General features: G+C 39.2%; 1 long non-coding RNA gene across 1 annotated transcript; it reads right to left on the reverse strand.

Moving 5' to 3' along the window:
- Positions 1 to 3,146: 3,146 nt before the first annotated feature.
- LOC105477143 (uncharacterized) lies at positions 3,147 to 17,429 on the reverse strand. Its single transcript, XR_984498.2, has 4 exons — positions 15,971 to 17,429; positions 14,715 to 14,810; positions 10,607 to 10,742; positions 3,147 to 3,430 (listed from the first exon to the last, which is right to left on the reverse strand). It is a non-coding gene; the product is annotated as an uncharacterized lncRNA (long non-coding RNA).
- Between the last annotated feature and the right edge of the window lie 5,814 nt (positions 17,430 to 23,243).

Genomic DNA, 23,243 nt, shown 5'->3' on the forward strand with positions numbered 1-23,243 from the left:
GCTACACTCAACCAGGGAAAAAAATCCAGGCAGAAAGACCAGCAGGAGAGATTTAGAACTGAAAATATGTGTTGGTTCTAGAATATGTACACTGTGTGGCTGATAACTTCAGCACAATGCCTGGAATGTGCTAGATCCTCAACACTTGTTGAATGAATGAATGAATGAATGAATGAATGAATGAATTCTAAAAAGACTGATTAGTTAACAAAGCTGTTGGGCAGGAAAATGACGTAGTCAGATTAATACTTTAGGAAAAGCAGTTCTGCAGCCATCACCAATTAAGATAATTTTGCAATAGCACAAGATTAGAAAGACTGAGAATATATCTAAGACAGGGTTTGTGAGAGACCAGGAGTGAAATGGTTGGGATGGTAATGACGAATAGCTTGATATTCCTACCAATGAAAGGCTAGCTCGGCCATGGTGATAGTGGTAGATCATGGAGGTCATATGTGTGTTACTTCAGGTCCTAAACTTTATCTTGTGGAAAACAGAAAGGTTTTGAAGAGTTTTTAAGCAGGGGTGTAACTGGTTGCAGTTGCATTTTAGATAGGACATTCTGTGACAGTATGGAAGATAAATTTGAAAGCTCCTCAGATGAAAGGAGGGTTGAAGGCTATTGTAATAGTCCTGTGAGAAATAATGAATAAATTAGATTAGTGGGAAGTAAGCAAAAGTAGGAGGCTATTGTAATATTCCAGGTGAGAGAAACAATGAGTAAATGAAAGAAAGCCATATATCAGACAGAAAGAGCATTGACTCAAACTACTTTGAAAGCAGAATACTTATTTTATTTTATTTATTTTTGAGATGGTGTCTCTCTCTGTTGCCCAGGCTGGAGTGCAGTGGTGTGATCTCGGCTCACTGCATCCTCTGCCTCCCAGGTTCAAGCAATTCTCCTGCCTCAGCCTCCTGAGTAGCTAGGATTACAGGCACCCGCCATCATGCCTGGCTAATTTTTTTATTTTTAGTAGAGACAGGGTTTCACCATGTAGGCCAGGCCGGTCTTGAACTCCTGACCTCAGGTGATCCACCTGCCTCAGCCTCCCAAAGTGCTGGGATTACAGGCGTGAGCCACCGTGCCTGGCAGAATATTCATTTTAGTGCTTAATTGGGTGTGCAGGGAGGAAGGAGTAGGAGGAGTTCAGGGTAATTCACAAGTGTCTGACTGCAGTGATTGTGCCATTAAATGAGCAGGAAAACTAGGAGGAAGACATGGTCAGGATAGGAAAAGGTCATGGGAGTGAGAGTGAGACATAAAATCTGAGAAGCCTGTGGTACATCCAAGTGAAGATGCTCATTAAGCATTTGGATATTCAAGTTTATATCCCAGATGTGAGGGCAAAGCTACAAAGATAGGTGAATGGATAGAGAGATAGATACGTAGATAGGTAGATACCTAGATATAGAGGATAGATACTTACATATAATGGATGATAGATAGAGTCATCTTAATATGAGAGTTGCTTAAACCATGTGAATCACCCAGAAAGACCTGTTGAATGGAAGAACAATGGGTAAGAACATAACCTGGAGAAGAAATAGCTTGAGAGGGCAGGGTTGAAGGCCCATGTATGATAGTAAGAAGGAACGAGAAAAGAAATCAGAGGATGACCAGGGGAGACAATTTTTATGATAAACAAGAAAGTTAAGAGCTTTTATTAGAAAAAAAAATGGACAATACCATCAAATGCTACAAAGTGGTCAAGTAAGATGAGGGCTGAAGACAATCCAGACATATTTGCAAGAATAAGGACTGAACATTGTGGAGATTATGGCCAGAGTAGGATACTGGAATTGAAGATTTTGAATAGAAATTAGTCTACTTGGTGACCAAGTCCCAGGTGAAAATATGACTATATGTGTGACTGAGGCGGAGGGGCAGTCAAGATCTTTAGAGATGAGGAAATCAGGGGACTGTACGGGTCAGGATTTCAGACGGGACATCCATGTGACCACTGAGGTCACCGATATGTTGGCAGGATACGAGGTACAAAAAAAGACAATTTTCCCCATCCTTTATGTTTGAGAAGTGAGTAGGAGACCAACTGAAGAATTTATACTAAAGGCAATGAGGTTTTACACAGGGAAAAAGAAGCAATTGAGTTTTCTTAAATCAAATATAGTCTAAAGATGCCTCCTTGCATATTTTAAGTTTGGCCTAAAGATTTCTCTGTACCTCGTGGACTGTAACCTAAATGGAGTTGTATACAGACTGTACTCTACTCTTGTGCCAATCACCAAGTTTTGGCCAAAGGTGCCCAACCATTCAAACCATGTCCAACTAAGGCAAATGCTGAGCTGTAACCAACCTGACTGTTTCTGTACCTCACTTTCATTTTCTGTGCATCACTTTTCTTTTTCTGTCCATAAATCTTCCACCACGTGGCTGCACTGGAGTCTCTGCCCCTACTCTGGCTTAGGAGGCTGCCCGATCTGTGACTCATTCTTTGCTCAGTTAAACTCTCTTAAATTTAATTTGGCTAAAGTTTTTCTATTTACAATTTTGATGCAAGAACTGGGATATAAGAGATTATTGACTCCACTTTATAATCTCAAAGTTCCTGAGGCCCTCATGATGTATGAGTTCAGGATTGTACTGAAAAGGAAAAATGAAAAATTGGTCATAAATAGGAGGCACAGAAGAGCATAGGTTGAGATCAGAGAGAAGTCATATGGTTTACATTTAAGGAGACTTATCAAGGGCTAATGAAGAGCTTTCAGGACAGCAAGAATTAGTGAGGACAAAAAATTAAACCATGGTCCCCACCCTCATGGAATGTATACTATTGTGGTTAGATGTATCAAAGACTCGATATATGTAAGGTAAGATACATGCCAGATAAGGGGTAGGAAGGAAGTGAACACGGGATGAGAAAGCAGGTTATAGGAGGGGTTGGTCTGCTTAGTGAGGAGAGGCTTCCTGAGAAGTAATAATTATGCTGGGTTCTGAAGGAGCTGGTGGTCTGGGGAGAGGGCACGCACAGGGGAGTGGGGGGACTGTGGTAAGAGGACAGTGTGTGCAAAAGCCTGTGGTAGGAGGACCAGGAGCATCCCATGTCGGGTGGGGTGCACAGCACAGTGAGCATGTGCCGTGGAGAGAAAAGCTGGAGCTAATCATGTCAGGCCTTAGCAGCTTCCAGGAATGGTGGTCTTTATTTAAGGGCATGTTTTGTCCCTGTGACAAGAATCCCCAAACTATCCCTCTAAGGCAGATGGGGAGACCCAAACACATCCTATTTGTTCTGATTGACAAATCAGTTGGTGAGCACGGAGAAAAAAATCTACCCTTTGCTCCAGTGAAGGCTGTTGTGATGCTCACAGTTGACATTTACTTCTTCGAAAGGATTTAACATCTTGGGGATCTTACACAGTTGGTTCTTGGTATCCACAGGTTCCACCTTGGTGGATTCAGCCAACCGCAGATCTAAAATAGTTTTTAAAAGCAATAAATAATTAACAATAAAAATTGAAATACAATACAATATAACCACTATTTACATAACATTTACATTGGATTAGGTATTATAAATAATCTAGAGATGATTTAAAGAATATGGAAGGATATGCATAGGTTATGTGAAAATACTACACCATTTTATTTAAGGGATGTGAGCATCCAAGGATTTTAGCATTTGCTAGAGTAGTCCAGGAACCATTCTCTGCTCTGTGAATACCAACTGTACTTGTGAACAAAGTAGGCAGGTTAAAGTGTCACGTGAGCCCATCCTCCCCCACGCTGCTTCCTGTCTCTCTCCCCTCCATAGGTAAAACAACCTCTTTTGCTAGGACAGTGGTGGAGGGGGGAAGTGAATTAGAAGATGACAGAGATGTAAGATGTCTTTTGATAGAGCTGTTTCAAGAATATTGTGTGCATAAAAATCAAATTGCTGTAGGTAAACAAGGAAGTAAAAGTGTTTAGCTAGACAGCTCTTTCAAAAAATGTCAAGAGAATGAGAGGAAGAGCAATGAAAATGAACCCTGAAGAGAAATGAGGTTAAAGGAAACATACTTGTTCATATGGCCTTTTGCAACAACTCTTTGAAGAAAAAAGTTCAAACATTCACAAAAGTAGAAACAATAGTAAAATGAGCCATGTAATTTACTCAGACTAAACAATTATCAACAATCACATTGCTACTTTTGCAAAATTTTTCTTTTCTCCTGCTCTTTGTGAAACTCCCTTTGTAAAATTACAGGTAGAGAAATTTGACATGGCTGACTCCATCTTGCTTCTCGCTTCACAGGCTGGCTGTTGTCACTCATTCCTGGATGTATGCCAAGCTAACTTTGGGGAAAATTTAGTTTATAGTTTAAATGATAATAGGCCTTCCCAAAAACTAAGCTACCTTTGTAAAACTAATGAAAGGTCACAAAGTTATGAGGATGAGAGGATACTGAACTCTACTACAATGTAGGCACAGTTAAATAATCACCAGTCATTATTCTGGAGGTCCCAAACTTGTGTCTTCCCCAATAACTCCTGCAGATAGCGTCACTACTGTAGAACCTATGACTGGCTTTTTGAGACGTCTTCTCAGGTTTTTGCATTTCTGACAACCAAATGGCTCCATTGGGACTCACCAACTGGTCCTGTGGCCCGACCCAGGAACCAACTCAGCACAATTGAACAGCTTCAAGTCCCTATGATTTCATCTCCTACCCAACCAATTCCTGGCTCCCTACCCACCAAACTATCTTTGAAAAACCCCTAACCTCTGAGCCTTTGGCAAGATTGATTTGAGTGACAATTCCATCTCCCACAAGGCATGGTTAGGCTCCTGTCAATTAAACTCCTTCTTTACTGCAATGCCATGGTCTCTGTGAATTGATCTCATTTGTGCAGCAGGCAGGAAGAACCCATCAGGAAATTACACCTTTTCCCTAAGTATTTTATGGCAAATTCCAGACATCATGAAATTTAACATAGTCTTCCTATTCTTACCTATGCTTCACTAAAAATTTATTTTTTCTTTTATGAATATAAAGCTATTGTTATATACAACCAAATTACCAATAATTCCTTGTCACAACCGATACTCAATTCATATTCAAAATTCTTTCATTGTCTCAAAAAATATCCTTTCACAATGAGCTTATTGGAATCAAGATTCAAACATGTTCCAAGTATTATACTGAATTGCTATGTCTCTTTTAAGTTTTCTGCCATCTAAAGTAGCCTCTCTTTGTTACTTTTTATTTTCATGCTTTGGATTACCTGATAAAACCAGTCAGTTTTTCTACCTCTATATTTTTTATAAATAAAAGTTAGCTTTAAATCCACCCTTCATGGGTGGATTTCATTGGTTTGTTTGTTTTTAGTGATGAGGAGGGCTTAAATTTGTCAAACACAGAGTGAAATTAAAAAGTTGAAGATAGAAGGGAAGGCAAAATAATTTTTAGTGCAAAATGATGAAGAGGTGGAACATAAAAGTTAACTTTGGACTGAAATCAAAGTTTTCTTTTTCTGAAACAAGAGACAGAGGTAAAAATGAATAAATACGTTGGTAAATTTTGAAATGGTAACAGATGTGAGAGTCAAAATATTGATTAATAAGCATAATAGTGATAGTCAAAAATCAGCTTGGGAATGAATTGAATTATACAAATCAAGTCTAATGCAGACTGGTCCTGGTTATGAAACAGCGTGCTGGCAACTTCACAGCATCCAGCTAATTCCAGGAGATTTGGGAGGCCTGCTAGTTCCTACACACAAGTCCCTTGTAGACTAAAAGAAGTAGAACATTCCTCTTGTGGGCCCCTCTCACCTCTCCACACCAGAATGCCCGCCATGTTTGACATGGACATCAATCATATGAAACAGATTGTTGCAAACAAACCATGTATGTAAGGGTATTGGTTCACATCAGGTACATATCTGTTTTCAGTGATGGGAAGGAACATTGATATTTGTGCCTAATGGCCTTTATTTTCTCACTGAAGTAGAAAGTAAAGTTACTGGATAAAAGGGAAAGTTAGGATATGGTGAGAATTTTTACAGGTAGATATTTGGGGTGACTGTAGTAGTGAATGAGAAAGTATCTTAGCCAGGGATGAGGTAAAGAGTTTCTGTCAAAATCAACGACCCAGAGGGAATAATTCAGTTCTGGGTCCTGAAGGTACTCAGTTGACCGGTTATAGAGACAAAGCAAGTGGAGTTACTAACATTGCTGAAAAGATATCCAGGAATCAACAAAAACAATATGACTTGCATATATACAAATCTTACTGGTATTGTTTTTTTAAATTAGTAACTGAGGAGAAAAGACAGAGCAAAAATGGTTAAATATTAACAAGTGTTAGGGCCTGGCACAGTGGCTCATGCTTGTGATTCTAGCACTTTGGGAGGCAGAGGCAGGTGGATTGCTCCATCAATCCAGCTCAGGAGTTTCAGACCAGCCTGGGCAACATGGCAAAACCCTGTCTCTACAAAAAATACAAAAATAAGCCAGATGTGGTGGCACATGCTTGTAGTCCCAGCTTGTAGACTAAAAGACTACTCAGGAGGCTGAGGCGGGAGGATCACTTGAGCCCAGGAAGCAGAAGTTGCTCTGAGCTGAGATTGTATCACTGCATTCCAGGCTGAGTGACAGAGCGAGACCCTGTCTAAACAAAACAAAACAAAACAAAATGAAGAAAACCAATTGTTAGTAGAAGATGGTGAGAATATGGGTATTTATTATATTTTGGATACTTTTCTATGATTTCACTATTTATAAAACCTTTAAATAATTGACAGATGAAAGCTAGATTACTAGACATATAAAGTTGAACTAAAAATCAGCTTTAATGAAAATTATTATGAATATATACTTCTGTTTTTTAAATCAGATACTCATAACAAAAATATAAATAATTAAAGAAAGAAGTTAGAGAAAAAGTAAAAAAAAAAAAACAGCCAAAGCACTATAATATCAGCACCCCAGTTTATGTATTTCTATTCTCAGTTCTCAAATGGATTTTCATTTGGGGAGGGGCACACAGCATAGCACAAGTTTGTGAAAGTTTTTATTTTAAGAACATATAGTTACAATTTCCATATTATTGTATAAATTTTGTAGCAATTTTTCCTACAGTTTTGTCATACTTTTTAACTATTTTTATAGAAATATTTAACCATTTTTAGTTAAATATTATACTTACCTATTACCCTAGTGAGGTTGCTTTTAGATTTATACTCTTATAAATAATGATGAATGAATATTTTTTTGTTGTTTATTTTCTGAAAATATAGATTTTTTTGGATATTTATGAGTCAAAGGATATGAAAATTACTAAGGTCCTTCATAACAGGTTTAAAGTCTTGCTCCACGAAGCCCAATTGATTTCTAAGAGGATTTACATTTCTACCAGCAAGGTATGAGACCGTCTATTTCACCATACCCAATTCAGCATTAGATAGCACTTACTAATATCTCATGGATAGCTAACTTTCTAGATGAAAATTTACATTTTAATAATTATGATGGCTAACATCTACAGAGTACTGCTCTATAAGTACAGTTAAGTACTTTACAAACATTCATAAGATATGCCTTGCTACTGTCTGGATCTTAAAGAGAATTAAAGTATGCAGTCAGCCAGCCAACGACTGTAAATGAAAGAAGCTCCTGCTAAGTGCCAGACACTGTTCTGGATGCTGGAAATACATGGATCTTACATAGCACAGATCAGAGAAACAACATAAACAAAACATATAAATAAGTACAATAATTTCAAATAACAGTAGGTGCTTTGCAGAAAACAAAATAGAATGATATATAAGAAAGTGATGGAAGTAGGGCATTGGGGGAACTATTTTTACTAGGATAGTAAAGGAAAATCTTAATAAAATGACATCATTTCAGTTGAGACCTCAAATGAGAGGGAATAGCTGTTTGAAAATCTCAGGGAAAATCATTCCAAGGAGAAGGAATAGCAAGCGTAAAGCCCTTGAGGCTCTGGAATGCAGGGAAAGAGGGGAGGGCAAAATCTTTAAAGAGGAAGGCTGGTCAGATCATGTGAGGCCTTGGGAGAAAGGGAGAGAGTTTGGATTCCCTTATTGATTCAGTGGGAAGCCACTGAAAGCTGTCATGAGGGGAATATATGATTTGATTTATGCCTGTTTGAGCTCTCAGCCTCCTGTGTAGAAAGCAAACTTCAGAGTATCCAGAGTAGAGGAAGAGAGACATGCTGAGATGTTACTGCAGTGGTTCACGGAAGATACAACAATAGTTTGGATAGGGTTGCATGAAGAATGTTAGAGAGAGGAATCAGATGTGATTTGCAAGTGTTTGGCTTGAGCAACTGGAGGGAAGATGATGCAATTTACTGACTTGGAGAATGTTGAGAATGAAGATTACAGAGACAAGCTCAGTTGGTCTTTTTGGTCATATTAAAGTTTAAGATGCCCCTTAGACATCCCAGTGGCAAAATTGAATAGACAATTGGACACGAGAGGCTGTGGTTCAGTGGGGAGGAAGGATAAATATGTGATAGTCTTCAACATGCAGGTGGCATTTGAAATGGAAATCCTGGATTACTCAGGTAGACAGTGTAGCTAGAGGAGGAACAGCAAAGAGTAGGTGCATAGGGAGCTTCATCGGTAGGAGGTCTGGCGGAGAAAGAAAAGCCAGCAAAGGGAGGAGCAAGCCAGAAGAAAAACTAGACATTGAAGCCACTGAAAAAACATTTAAACACAGAAAAAGGAGGAGTGATGAGCTGTGTCAGTTGCATCATGATGTCAAGTAAGATTAGGACACAGAAGGGAGAGTTTGCTTCATTTAGATCTTTGTGATTTTTGTGTGTAGGTCTTTGTGATCTTAAATTAGTGCTATTTCAATGGTCTAGTGGAGACAAAATGCTGATTGAGGTGATCCAGGGAAAGAAGAGAATGGGGAAGTTGAGACAGCAAGTATGAGCAACTTTTTCAAGAGATTTGCTGTGAATAATGACATGGATTTATAGGTGAATTGGTTGACGTAACTTGTCCAGGTGTGCACAGAGAGCAAGTCTTCGGATCTTTACTTGGAAGCACAAATGTTCTGACAAGCGCTTAACCAAATATACTGTTTTGATTTGTATCTAAAGAACACTTTCTAGAAGTATTTACTTAACTGTTTCTTTGATTTTTAGAAAACAATATTACTATAGTCATTGAGACAGTTGCCTGATGTTGAGATGCTGCCAATTCCTAGATAAGAAGTCTGGAAATACTAGATAGCTGGGAGGGGCCCAAAGAATGCCAGAGTGTGGCGAAGATTGTATCACTGAAAAGGTCCATGTCTGTCACAGGAAGAATTATCTGTATATTGTACACTCTTGGCATCCAATTTCCAAAAGAGAAATAATTCCCACTTCCCAACTGCATGCAATACTTTATTGTAGAAAGAGTAGAGCTAAAAATGGTTTCATCATACTTGGCATGAAAGCTTATGTATGACACACCAAGAAAATGATTGCTCTTCAGTTTGTATTTAAGGTCTGCCCGTTATACGTGACACGGGAACTGAACATCACATGAAGTGGGACTGACTCAGAATAATAAAATATATTGGCATATATTGATGTAAAACTTAAAAGGAGACTTTAAGACTGCATGTGGCTTTACTAATAACAAGAATTGAAAGGAGGAAAGGAAGGAGGGAGGGAACAAAGGAAATTAACCAACAATTATTGATCAGTCATGTGCCCCAGTACTATGCTAAGTGCTTAAAAATGCATTATCCTTTTCAGTCCTCACAAAAGACCTTTTAAAGTTACTATGTACATTTTTCAAGATGGTAAAATTGAGGCTCAGGGAGGTTAATTCCCTAAAACAACATAGGTGAATTAAAGAGCCAATGCACGGTCTAACTAAATTCTAGTTCCAGCAATTAAATATAATACCATCATACACTAGCAAAAACTTTGTCAATCATCTATGACACATTATGTTATTTCTTGTTCAAGTTTATTTTGAAAAAGAAAAGTAGTGGCTGGAATTCTTAGAATGCTACTCAACAATGTTCCATTCAACCTTAGTTGTAATTTCTTGTCACATACTGTTCGTGGGAACATTCACATAAGGGAAGAAATCCTTGCACCCCTGGCTCAAAATGGGCTTGTAATTCATTCACAAAATCTTTCTGGAATACAGAAATAGAGACTGAGTACAGTTTTGCTAATAGAAGAGACATATTTAAGTGGTCTCTTATATAGATTTTTTTAAAAATTAATTAAAAAATTTCTCCTGTGTACTCCTGGAATACTGGAAATCTTCAGCGCAGAGCCCAGCACCTAATGGGGAGTGGGGATGGAAGGAAGGGTCTCCATAAATGTTAATGGAAATAAAGTGATCTCTGATTATGCATGTGTAGACACTTTGGATTATTTAAAGGAAATAATAAGTCAGGCCACCTTAAGAGATGGGAGGCTAAGAATTTACATAAACAGACCAGACAGAAACAAAGAGCTGTCACAGAGACCCAGACAGCTCTGAGGACTAGCTTCTTAATCCTCCCCTCTGAGTTTTGGGGGTTTTGTCTTGAAGCTCCCTGTGCTGTGTTGTTTTCCCTTCTCTGTTAGACAATCCTCTTTGTAACCTTCAGGCTGTTTGTAAAGGAAGACTACCTGATAGGCTCACCTATTCATTGTTGTCTCTTCTGGGGAAGAGATCTTGATTTCAAGCCACTTCTTGCTCCAAATTTGAGTTAGGTGTCTTCCACAATCCAATAAGTAAGTGGTCAATGGTGCTCAGAGAACAGCAGAGCACTGCTTTCCTGAAATTATCGAGAAACAACTTTAGCTGGAAGCGGGCCTAACAAGGTGATTATGACCAATTGTGGAGGCTAAGGCAACTCCACCTTGGATGCTAATCTGCCATGTTGGCTTCTGATCAACCCCTGTTCCTGGAGGGCCTCTAACATTTCCAGTTTATCCATTGCTTCTCGTGTGAGCAGAGGTATTTACTGTAAATCCCAACCTTAGGTCAAACAACCTTAATGTTATCATACTTCAGATGTCCTACACATCCCTTTGGAATTATCCTTTCCCTACGGTATATAAGCCCTGGGTTGGTGGGGTAATGGCATGAGGTTCCACCATCTTGTCCCACCACCTCCTGAAATACAGACCAGATACAGTTTCTGATTATAAGTTCCTATTAACCGTTTCTTTCTAAGAAATTGATCTATCAGCTCCTTCTTTGGCCTCTCAGCTTCCTCGAATTTTAGGGTTGGTTTGCATAGACCTGCCCACCATGGAACACCACAGCATTAGTTTCTATGATCTCTAACCTAATGATCTGATTCAATTTGCATCAACAGAAAGGAGTTTGCCTAATTCTCTGACCAACGCCTTTTCAATACAAGTCTAACTCATTTTTTCCAGTCTTTGAAGAACAATGGGAAATTATATGAAGCATTGTTTCAGAATTCTTTAAAAAAAACATAATATCTGAACTCCAGATGTGCCAGAGTATTAGATACTGAATAAAAAAGTTTGAAAGTGAATTTTTTCTCCTTGTAGCATTGATGATTTGACACAAAACCCAATTCATGCTTACTTTATACAAAAAGTACTTTTGTCACCTAACAAAACTGTCACAGCTTTATTTTACTAAAGATGAAAGAAATTTGATGCACTGATAACAATAAGTCATGTTCTGACATGTATAGAAATAGCTTTGCAGCCAGGCTCTGTGGTTCACACCTGTAACCCCGGCACTTTGGGAGACCAAGGCAAGTGACTCACCTGAGGTCAGGAGTTTGAGACCAGCTTGGCCAACATGTTGAAGCCCCGTCTCTACTAAAAATACAAAAATTAGCTGGGTGTGGTGGCAGGCACCTGTAATCTCAGCTACTTGGGAGGCAGAGATAAGAGAATTGCTTGAACCTGGGAGGTGGAGGTTGCAGTGAGCCAAGATGGCGCCATTGCACTCCAGCCTGGGCGACAAGAGCGAAACTCCTCTCAAAAAAAAAAAAAAAAAGAAATAACTTTGCTCTCACTGTAAAAGGACAAGTCTTATAACTTTATATGGATAACAAATATACCGGTGAAACACAGGACATGAACAAGACACACATCGCTTCCTGAAAAATGAGGCTTGTAACAACATATATTTGAAGAAATCAGGGACATGAGTGCAGCTTGATAAATGTTTATTATTTCTAACTTGGCACCTCCACAAATATTCTGTAAAAGTTTTCACCAATCGTGAAAGATTTACATGTAATATAAATACATGGTGCATTAAAATGTGCTTTTTTTCTCCTTTTAAAATTTATATTGAATCTGTCACAGTAATTAAAACATGCCATATATATTTTATGAAATTTTTTAACAGGAAGCAACAATAAAATAAAGTGTAGGTTCGATTAAGACACATTTAGGAATTAGTGAAGAATAAAGTTTCCCTTTGTCATGTAACACAAATTTTTGTGTGAAAAGATATTTTGAATGGTGTTAAGGGTTGAATTGTGTCTCTCCCCCTCAAGATAATATAATGTTAGAGTCCTACTCATTGCCGATGGAATTAGTTAAGATAAGCTCATCTTAACTAATGGAATTGAGTGGGCATTCCATGATATAATCCAATATGACTGGTGTCTATGAAAAGAGGAAATTTGGACATAGATACACAGGGAGCATGCCCTGTGGAAACTGGTGGTATGCTGCTACAAATCAAGTAACTGCCAGAAACTAGGAGACAGGTCTGGAACAGAGCCTTCTCTAGCACTTTCACAGGCCTGGCCAACACCTTCATCTTGGTCCCAGGGTCCAGAGTTGCAAGACAATAAACTATTGTTTAAGCCACTCAGTTTATGGTACATGGTTACAGACACTCTAGCAAACTAATACATGGTCAACCACAGTTGGTAAGTGGATATAGGAATCCCTTCTTATTCAGTGAATCCATAATAAAGTCAAGCTTATATGCTGAGGAGGAGCAGAGTTAGACAATACCCCAAGTGTCTATTAGAATGAATTAGTGTATATAAGAGCTGAAAATCTGCCTGCCTTTGAAAAAGATACAGGAACACTGACCTTATTGAGATTCGAGTCTGTAAAAATGCATAAACTGGGGTGACACGTGATTGAAACCAGATTGCACCATGAAAGGGAAAGCACCAACAGGGAAGATGGTGCCTGGACCCCAAGCTGTCCTCGGTGTGAAGGCCAAATGGGGCCTGTGCTATGGGAGCACTCTAGAGACAATGACGTGTATGTGTGTGCGTGTGTGTGTGAAAGAATTGTGCCTGCCAACATTTAGGAACACAGACAGTTCTAAGCCAATACATTATAATATACAGAGAGACAGGAAGGGATTCTACTCATCTCTTTTTCTTTTTTTTTTATTTTTAATTCCTTGTGTCTTAAAAAAAATTTTTTTTATTTCTGTAGGTTTTTTCGGAAACAGTTGGTATTTAGTTACATGAGTAAGTTCTTTAGTGGTGATTTGTGAGATTTTTGTGCACCCATCACCAGAATAGTATACACTGAACCTGATTTGTAGTCTTTTATTCCTCATCCCCTTCCCACCCTTTGCCCTGAGTCCCTAAAGTCTATTGTGTCATTTTTATGCCTTTGCATTCTTATAGCTTAGCTCCCACTTATGAGTGAAAACCATATGTTTGGTTTTCTATTCCTGAGATACTTCACTCAGAATAATAATCTCCTTTCCCATCCAGGTTGCTGCAAATGCCATTAATTCATTCCTTTGTGTGAATGAGTAGTATTTTATCATTATATATATATATAAAGAAAGAAACCGAGGTGTTTATATACACATATATAAACACACACACACACCCCTCAGTTTCTTTATCCACTTTATCCACTCATTGATTGAAGGGCATATGGGTTGGTTCCACATTTTGGCAATTGTGAATTGTGCTCATCCCTGTTTCAAGAGCATCACAACTTGTGTGAGTTGAAGGAGGTAGGCACTAAGGCCATGAGACTACAAGGCTCAGCTAGAAGCCCTGGCAATGGTGACAGTGCTAGCAGAGATGTGAGTGGATCCCCAGTCCCATGACAATGACAGATCTCCCTTTCTCTCACTGGTAGCAGGAGTGATGGGAGGAGAGAGAATCAGAGACCTTTCAGGGGACCATCACCTGTGGAACTTGCCCACAAGGAATGTCTGTGACTTTCTACTTCATCAGCAGGCAATAATAGTGAATTATGTCCAATGAATGTTTCTTGAATAGATGTGTATACCTCTCAGACCTGAAGAAATCTCTGGAGAGAAAGAATCTTTTGCAGATCAGACTTCCTTGTGAGTCTAACAGGTAGGATTGGAGCATCAAAAATGCAAAACTCAATGTAAATGTTTTCTGATTTGTATGCAAATTTAGATATAGCAATCTCACTAGTGTACATATAAAGTCAATTTCTTGTCTTCTATACAAATATAAAATTAATGATTTCAAGGACAATGGCAGAAAACATACATTATGTTCTCGTGGCTATAGCCACCATTTTGTAGTTACTCAGAGAATTTACCTGAGAGGTAGGTAAATGAAAACTAAGCAAGACATTGAATTGCTTGCTACTGGCACAGTAGAAAAGGCTATGAAAATGCTTGGGAGTATCCCAAGAAAAGTGGTTTTGGAACTGTACAAGATCAGCTGAAGAAACAAATGGTGGAGCCTATCAGCCCCTGACAGCACTGTCTACCAAGGAAGGCATCAGATACTTGGGTCTTCACAAACTCATTCTAAAGACTTGCATTCCACAGTGACCATTACCTGCTAAATGACTTCCATTCTGGGGTGGGTGTTCCTTGAGCTATACCCAGAAGAATCAGGTATTCCACTAGGCTTGCAGCATGACCAAAGTTTGTTCTAAAGTAAAAAAAAAAATACTCAACATGGTTGTTAGAGGCAGCCATATATTCACTTATTTGGTTATACATTTCCAGAAGCCTGGAAAAAACCCCAGTTGCCACATCATGAAGTGAATTTCTGCATGGTTGATTCAATGAACTTTTAATAACCTCAGATAGCATTTGCTGGTGTTAAGAGTTGTACCTAAATTATCTTTTTAAATCCTCAAAACAACCCTTAAGAAGTAGGTACCTTTATTATTTCCATTGAATGGATGAGGAAACTGGAGCCCAGGAAAGTGATAGCTAAGCCAGTGTTTAATTGTCAGTGGTCTGGCTGACCTCACATCTTACTGTACCTGAGTCAGCCAGAAAGAGGTTGATGTGATCCTTAAGTAAGACTGTTGTTTGATTGGAACATATATCTTATTTTGAGTATATTTATAAGAGTAACCATTTATTGAGCACTTACTATGAGCCAGACTACACTGTGCTCTTTGTGCATAATTCCATTTACTTCTCACACTGTCTCTCTGAAATGTATCACTCTCCTCATTTTATACATGAAGGAGCAGGTCTGAGTCACTGAGTCATTAAGTAACACATTCAAGGTTACACAGTTAAAATACAGGCCTCTCAGTCGGACTCTAAAGACTACATTTCTCACTCTAACTTCCTTCTCTTACTTATAAAATTCTCATTTAATCAGTTTCTGATATTTTACCTATTATCCCTGATTAATAATAATGCTGCATATGAAATATTTTTCCTCAAATATGATATTTGTCTTTTCATATTACATTAGACTAAGATAAGCTGAGAAATAGCTCTCAGTTCATTTCACCACAGTGGTCAGTAAGTAAAACAAGTTAAAATGCCAATCTGAAATAGATTAATCATCGCCCTTTCAAACAACAGAAATTAAAGCAAAAGTGAGATGAAAGGGGAGAGGGAATCCTGGCAATATGGAGTTTGTATCCAATACCACCTTGCCCAGGAGCAGTGGAATAGTTCTACAGGTTCCATTGGGGGAAAGCAAGTGTGGCTTACTTGATTAATACAAATTTTTAAAATATAATCTGTAATGTATTTGGGAAGACAACGCAATAGGAAGCAATTGGATTTTATTTTCTGATTACATAAAAGCTTTCTAGACTTTGAAATAAGTGGAGAACATACTAGATATTTATCCATCTGCAATTCACTCGTTCCTGTACTGAGCAATATTTCACAGAACGATCAGGAAAGGCATGCATTCTTGGGGCATTATTCAAGAGGTCAGCATAGAGAATATTCCATACCTAGGGAAAAGAGAGGAAAGATGACACACGAAGTCACTCATAGCTGTTTACAGGCAGGAGCCTGGTTTGAGTTAGACTGATAACTGAAGGCCCTTCGTTTTTAGTCACTTTTGGAGCCTTACTAATCATAGTTGGGATTTTTTGAGTGCTTTCAAAGCATGATAGCTTGTCTCTTACCTGTATTAGCTCCCAAGAATCTTATGTGTTAGCTAGTATTATAATCCTCATTTTACAGATGAGAAAAAAAGACATTAACTAACTGGTCCCAGTTCATACAGCTAAGAGACAAAAAGCCAGGCATTACACCTAGACAATCTAATTCCAGAACCCACTGTGGTCAACCACAACATTTGTCACCCTTAAATCCAGGTCATCTCGATGCCACATCTTGTTTAAGGTCTTATACATCTTTTTAAGTTAGCTTTGTATATGTCAGTTTGTTTTGGGCAGAATGTGACTGCTTTCAACTGGCAGGGAACAAATGAATAATAAAACAGTTGATATAAGTAAATTCCTTTATATGGCTTTATATGGCTCTCTCCAGTCTCCCCATGCACGTTTGACTTTTTCAAAATTTGTGATAAAATACATTCAACATACAATTTACCATTTTAACCATTTCTAAACTTACAGTTTGGTGGTATTAAGTACATTCACATTGTTGTACAACCATCACCAACATCCATCTCCAACTTCTCATTACTCTTGAATTTAAAACACATTTATCTATTCATTCAGCAGTGCTACTGAAGTCCAGTTAAATCTCTGCTCTGAGCCAGGTGCTGAGCGAAGTATGGCCCAATTCACTTTCTCAGATTCCCCTTACAGGGCTAGCTGGCCCCACCTCATGAGCTTTATTCCTTATAGTTTGGCCACCAAAACCAGTAGTTAATTGAAAGGGTGGGAATGGGGAGAAGGTTTGATACAGTTAAAGAACAGGCCCTAGGCCATTAAGTGTCATCCTTCATGTGGTGCTGTAGAGAGGATGTGAACACTAAAGCTTGGGCTTGCATCTCCTTTTTGCCTCATATGCTGTGGGATTTGGGCATATTTCCTATCCTCTTTGAGCTCCCAAGTCTCCATTTGTAAAATGGGAATAATGTCAGCCTGGTGCAGTGGCTCACGCCTATAATCCCAGCACTTTGGGAGGCCAAGGCAAGCAGATCAACTGAAGTCAGGAGTTCGAGATCAGCCTGGCCAACATGGCGAAACCCTGTCTCTACTACAAATACAAAAAATTAGCTGGGCATGGTGGCGTGTGCCTGTAATCCCAACTACTTGGGAGGCTGAGGCAGGAGAATTGCTTGAACCCAGGAGGCTGAGGTTGCAGTGAACTGAGATTGTGCCATTGCACTCTAGCCTGGGCAACAAGAGGTAACTCTATCTCAAAAAAAAAAAAAAAAAAAAAAAAGAAGGAATAATGTTTGTTGGGAATACGACAGATAATACGAAAATGATTGCTGACAAGAAAAATAAATATTTGTAATTCTCCTGCCACTTTTATGGAGAGACTTTGAAACTGGAGGAAATTACCTTTGCTAGCCTTTAGCATGCTTAAGTGTGGTACAGTAAACGGTACAGTAACAAGAGACAGCTATGTGTATGTGCATGTGTGTGTGTGCATTCACATGTGTGTGAGTTTCTTGGTGTACATGTGAGAGTGTGTATGTGTGTATTGTGAACGGGGAGGCAGGGAAGGTGGAACTAAATTGCTCTGTGTTAGAAATAGAGAAGAAAATGAGCCCCAAGGGAGGCTCCAGGCACAGGAAACTGCAGCCAGGGGAGATTCTGAGTCCTTGAAGGGGAAGGAGAGAGGATGGTGAATGGGGATTTGGGCCATGAAATGCTGCACACTGTGTGATATAAAACCTCATTCCTTTTTTTATGACAACTGTAGTCCACATTGTTCAATACTTATATTTTCTATTTTTGAGGCTATATGGCTGATGTAGGTGCATGTGGGTGATGTAGGCTATAAGGTAATGTAGGAAGAGATGAATCAGTAAATCCTGTATCAATATTGGCTCCTAAAGGAACCAGGTGGCTCATCAAGGTAGCCGTGTATAAAATATCTTATGTATCACAAAAACACATATTGCCAGCCTTTATCTCACTCTGTCACCAGACTGGAGTGCAGTGGTGCCATCTCAGCTCACTGCAGCCTCCAATTCCCTGGTTCAAGCAATTCTCCTGCCTCAGCCTCTCGAGGCTGGGATTACAGGCACGCGCCACCATGCCCAGCTAGTTTTTTTGTATTTGTAGTAGAGATGGGGTTTCACCATGTTGACCAGGCTGGTCTCAAACTCCTGACTTTAGGTGATGCACCTGCCTGAGCCTCCCAAAGTGCTGGGATTACAGGCATGAGGCACCGTGCCCGCCCCCCATGCACATTTCTATAGGCTGAAAGGCATCACTGTGCCTGCCAGAACTTTCCAAGCATGCAGACTTGAATTCTTCAGAAAGTAGAAACACAGGTGGACTGAAAAGAGGAAATAAATGACAGTCCAGTGACTGAGCAGTAGACAGACCCTTTCTAGGAGGGCAGATTGCCCTCTGCCAAACGTATCACAATCATTCTTCTAAGAGAAGGTAAAATTACTTCTCTAAAAACATCAGGGACAATCTTTCTTCCAAAGACCAAAGGTATGTGGAAGAAACCTTCAATGTCTGGGTCCTGGTTTGGAGTGTGCAGAGTGCCCAGGAGTGTGCAGAGTGCCCAGGACTGTGCTGGACTCACTCTCTCCACTTGCACCTGCAGGCCCCTGTTAGCTGAGGGCTCCTTCTGTTCCTAAACCTCTTTCTGGGCATCTCTACTTGAAAAACAGATCCTTGCTGGTGGGGGCCATGCTATTCTACAGAATGTAACTCCATCAGGGGTGCTGTGTCCAGCCGCAAGTCAATGGTTGAGATTCTTCCATAAGTCCCACAGAGGGACCATCTCTGTTTCCTACACAAGGAAATTGTGCACTGTTCTATTTGTGGAACATGAACCTTTCGGTATCTGAGCCTTCAGAGTTCCTTTTTGTTTCATTCCATAAAATAAATTGTTAAAGATACCAGATGAAAAGTAATGATGCACTTTTTGGATTAAGATGACGGATAGGAGGCAGGACTAGCTTGCAGCTCTTGCTCAGAAGGACAGAGCAGCGTGTAGAGACTCACATCATGAACTCTTGCTCCAAGAACTACCAGGAAAGCCGAGGGAATCCACAGACCCCTTGAAAGAACTGGATCACTGCAGCAGGCTCCCTGAGATGCTGAAATACTGTGAGTCTGCTTTCTTTCTCAACAGTGAGGTCTGTGGTCTGGGGTAGGTTCTCAGCCCTGGTCACTGGCTGCTTGGAAATAGACTTGGTGCTGCTGGGGGTGCATGGTGGGGGTGAGACTGACCTTTAAAACTGTGGTCTGTGTGGGAGTGGGGTGAGGCCTGTGACTGACAGCTCTCCCCCACTTCCCTGGTGAACTGCATGACTCAGCAGCGGCAGCCATAATCCCTCTGGGAATATAACTCCATTGGCCTGGGAACCACATCCGCATCCTGCATAGCAGCCACAGCAAGTCCCACCCACTGAAGAAAAGTCTAAGCTCAGACATGCCTATCCCTGCCCCAACCTGGTGGTCTTTCTCTCCCCACCCTGTTAACTGAAGACAAAGGTCATAATCTCTTGGGAGCTCTATGGCCCTGCATATTGCCTAAGAAGCCTAAATACTTAACCACATGTCCCCAGGGCAAGTTTGCATCATCCCTATAGGATTGCAGCTGATGCACTCTTGAAAGTGCCACCTCTTAGCTGGGGGCCAACCAACACCAAACCAGTGCACTAAACAAAAATACAACCAGGGACTCTGGCAGAGTCCGCTGCACTCGCCTCCTACCTCCACTGGAACTGGTGCTGTTATCCATGGCTGCAAGACCTGAAGACAGATCACATCACAAGACTCTTTGCAGACACTCCCCAGTGCCAGCCCAGAACAGGTAGCTCTGCTGGGTGGCTAGACCCAGAAGAGCAAAAACAATCACTGCAGTTCAGCTCTCAAGAAGCCCCATTCCTAGGGGAACAGGGAGAACACCACAGCAAGGAAGCACCCCATGGGACAAAAGAATCTGAACAGCAGGCCTTGAATCCCAGATCTTCCCTCTGATATAGTCTACCCAAATGAGAAGGAACCAGAAAAACAATTCCGGTAATAGAACAAAAGAACAAAACAAGGACCTTTAACACCTCCAAAATATCATAGCAGATCACTAGCAATGGATCCAAATCGAGACAAAATCTCCAAATTGCCAGAAAGATAATTCAGAAGGTTTATTATTAAGTTAATCAAGAAGGCACCAGAGAAAGGTGAAGTCCAACTTGAAGAAATCAAAAACATGATACAGGATATGAAAGGAAGATTCTTCAGTGAAACAGATAGCATAATTAAAAAACAATCACAACTTCTGGAAATCAAGGACACACTTCGAGAAATGCAACATGCACTGAAAAGTCTCAGCAATAGAATTGAACAAGCAGAGGAAAGAACTTCAGAGCTTGAAGACAAGGCTTTCCAATAAACCCAGTTCATCAAAGACAAAGAAAAAAAAATTTTAATGAACAAAGCCTCCAAGAAGTTTGAGACTATGTTAAGCATCCAAACCTAAGAATAATTGGTGTTGCCCAGGAAAAAGAGAAAGTTAAAAGTTTGGAAAACATATTTGAGGGAAAAATTAAGGAAAACTTTCCCAGCCTTGCTAGAGAGCTAGACATCCAAATACAAGACACTCAAAGAACACCTGGGAAATGTATCACAAAAAGATAATCACCTAGACTCATAACCATCAGGTTACCTAAAGTCAAGACAAAGGAATGAATCTTAAGAGCTGTGAGGTAAAAGCATCAGGTAACCTATAATGGAAAATCTTTCAGATTAACAGCAGATCTCTCAGCAGAAACCCTACAAACTAGAAGAGATTGGGTGCTACCTTTAGCCTCCTTAAACAAAACAATTATCAGTCAAGAATTTTGTATCCAGCAAAACTAATCTTCATAAATGAAGGAAAGATAGTCTTTTGCAGACAAACAAATGCTGAGAGAATTTGCCACTACCAAGCCAGCACTACAAGAACTGCTAAAAAAAGCTCTAAGCTGTGAAACAAATCCTTAAAAATACACAAAAATAGAATCTCCTTAAAGCATAAATCACACTAGACTTATATATCAATAACACAATGGAAAAAAAAAAAAGACTAATGAGGGCAAGAAATAGCATGATGAATAGAATAGTACCTCATAACTCAATACTAACATTGAATGTAAATGTCCTAAATGCTCCACTTAAAAGATAGGGAATGGCAGAATGGATGAGAATTCACCAACCAAGTTTCTCCTGTCTTCAGGAGACTCACCTAACATATAAGAAGTCATATAAACTTAAGGTAAAATGGTGGAAAAAGGTATTCCATGTAAATGGATACCAAAAGCTAGTAGAAGTAGCTATTCTTATATCAGATAAAACAAACTTTAAAGCAACAACAGATAAAAAAGACAAAGCGGGGCATCATTTGATGATAAAAGGACCAGTCCAACAGGAAAATATCACAATTCCAAATATATATGCACCTAACACTGGAGCTCCAAAATTTATAAAGCAATTACTACTAGACCTAAGGAATGAGTTAAACGGCAACACAATAATAGCGGGGGACTCCACTGACAGTACTAGATAAGTCATCAAGATAGAAAGTCAACAAAGAAACAATGGACTTAAACTGTATCCTATACAAAATGGACTTAACAGATACTTAAAGAATATTCTACCCAGTAACTGCAGAATATACATTATATCCATCAGCACAGGGAACACTCCTCAAGATAGACCATATGATAGGCCACAGAACAAGTCTCAGTAAATTTAAGAAAATTGAAATTCTATCAAGTACTCTTTCAGACCACAGTGGAATAACAATGGAAATCAACTCCAAAAAGAACCATCAAAACCATGCAAATACATGGAAATTAAACAACCTGCTCCTGAATGATCGTTCAGTCAATAATGAAATCAAGAAGCTAAAAAATTCTTTGAACTGAACGATAATAGTGACACAGCCTATCAAAATCTCTGGGATGCAGCCAAAGCAGTGCTAAGAGGAAAGTTCATAGCATTAAATATCCACATCAAAAAGTCCAAAAGAGCACAAATAGACAATCTAAAGTCACACCTCATGGAACTGGAGAAACAATCCAAACCCAAACCCAGCAGAGAAAAGAAATAACCAAGATCAGAGCAGAACAAAATGAAATTGAAACAAAGAAAATAAAAAAAACCATAAAAGGTAAATGAAACAGAAAACCAGTTCTGTGAAAAGGTAAATAAAATTGATAGATTATTAGAGAGATTAACTAAGAAAAGAATAGAGTAGATCCAAATAAGCTGAATAACAAATAAAATGACAGATATTACAACTGATACCAAAGAAATACAAAAGATTATTATTCAAGGCTACTATGAACAACTTTACATGCATAAACTAGAAAACTTAGAGGAGATGGATAAATTCCTGGAAATATACAACCCTCCTAGATTAAACCAGGAAGAAATGCAAACTCTGATCTGACCAATAACAAGCAGCAAGATTGGAATGGTAATAAAAAAATTGCCAACAAAAAAAAAATCCAGGACCAGATGGATTTACAGCTGAATTCTGCCAGACATTCAAAGAAGAATTGGTACCAATCCTATTGACACTATTCCAAAAGATACAGAAAGAGGGAATCCTTAAATCATTCTGTGAAGCCAGTATCATCCTAATACCAAAACCAGGAAAGGACATAACAAAAAAAGGAAACTACAGACCAATATCACTGATGAACATAGATGCAAAACTCCTCCACAGAATACTAATGAACCAAATCTAACAGCATATCAAAAAGATAATCCACCATAATCTGGGTTTCATACCAGAGATGCAGGAATGGCTTAACATACATAAGTCAATAAATTTGATACACCACATAAACAGAATTTAAAACAAAAACCATATGATCATATCAATAGACACAGAAAAAGCATTTGACAAAATCCAGCATTGCTTTATTATTAAAACTCTCAGGAAAATCAGCATAGAAGGGACATACCTTTAGGTAATAAAAGCCGTCTATGATACACCCACA

This window comes from Macaca nemestrina, chromosome 8 (assembly GCF_043159975.1).
Source record: "Macaca nemestrina isolate mMacNem1 chromosome 8, mMacNem.hap1, whole genome shotgun sequence".
Classification (NCBI taxonomy): domain Eukaryota; kingdom Metazoa; phylum Chordata; class Mammalia; order Primates; family Cercopithecidae; genus Macaca; species Macaca nemestrina.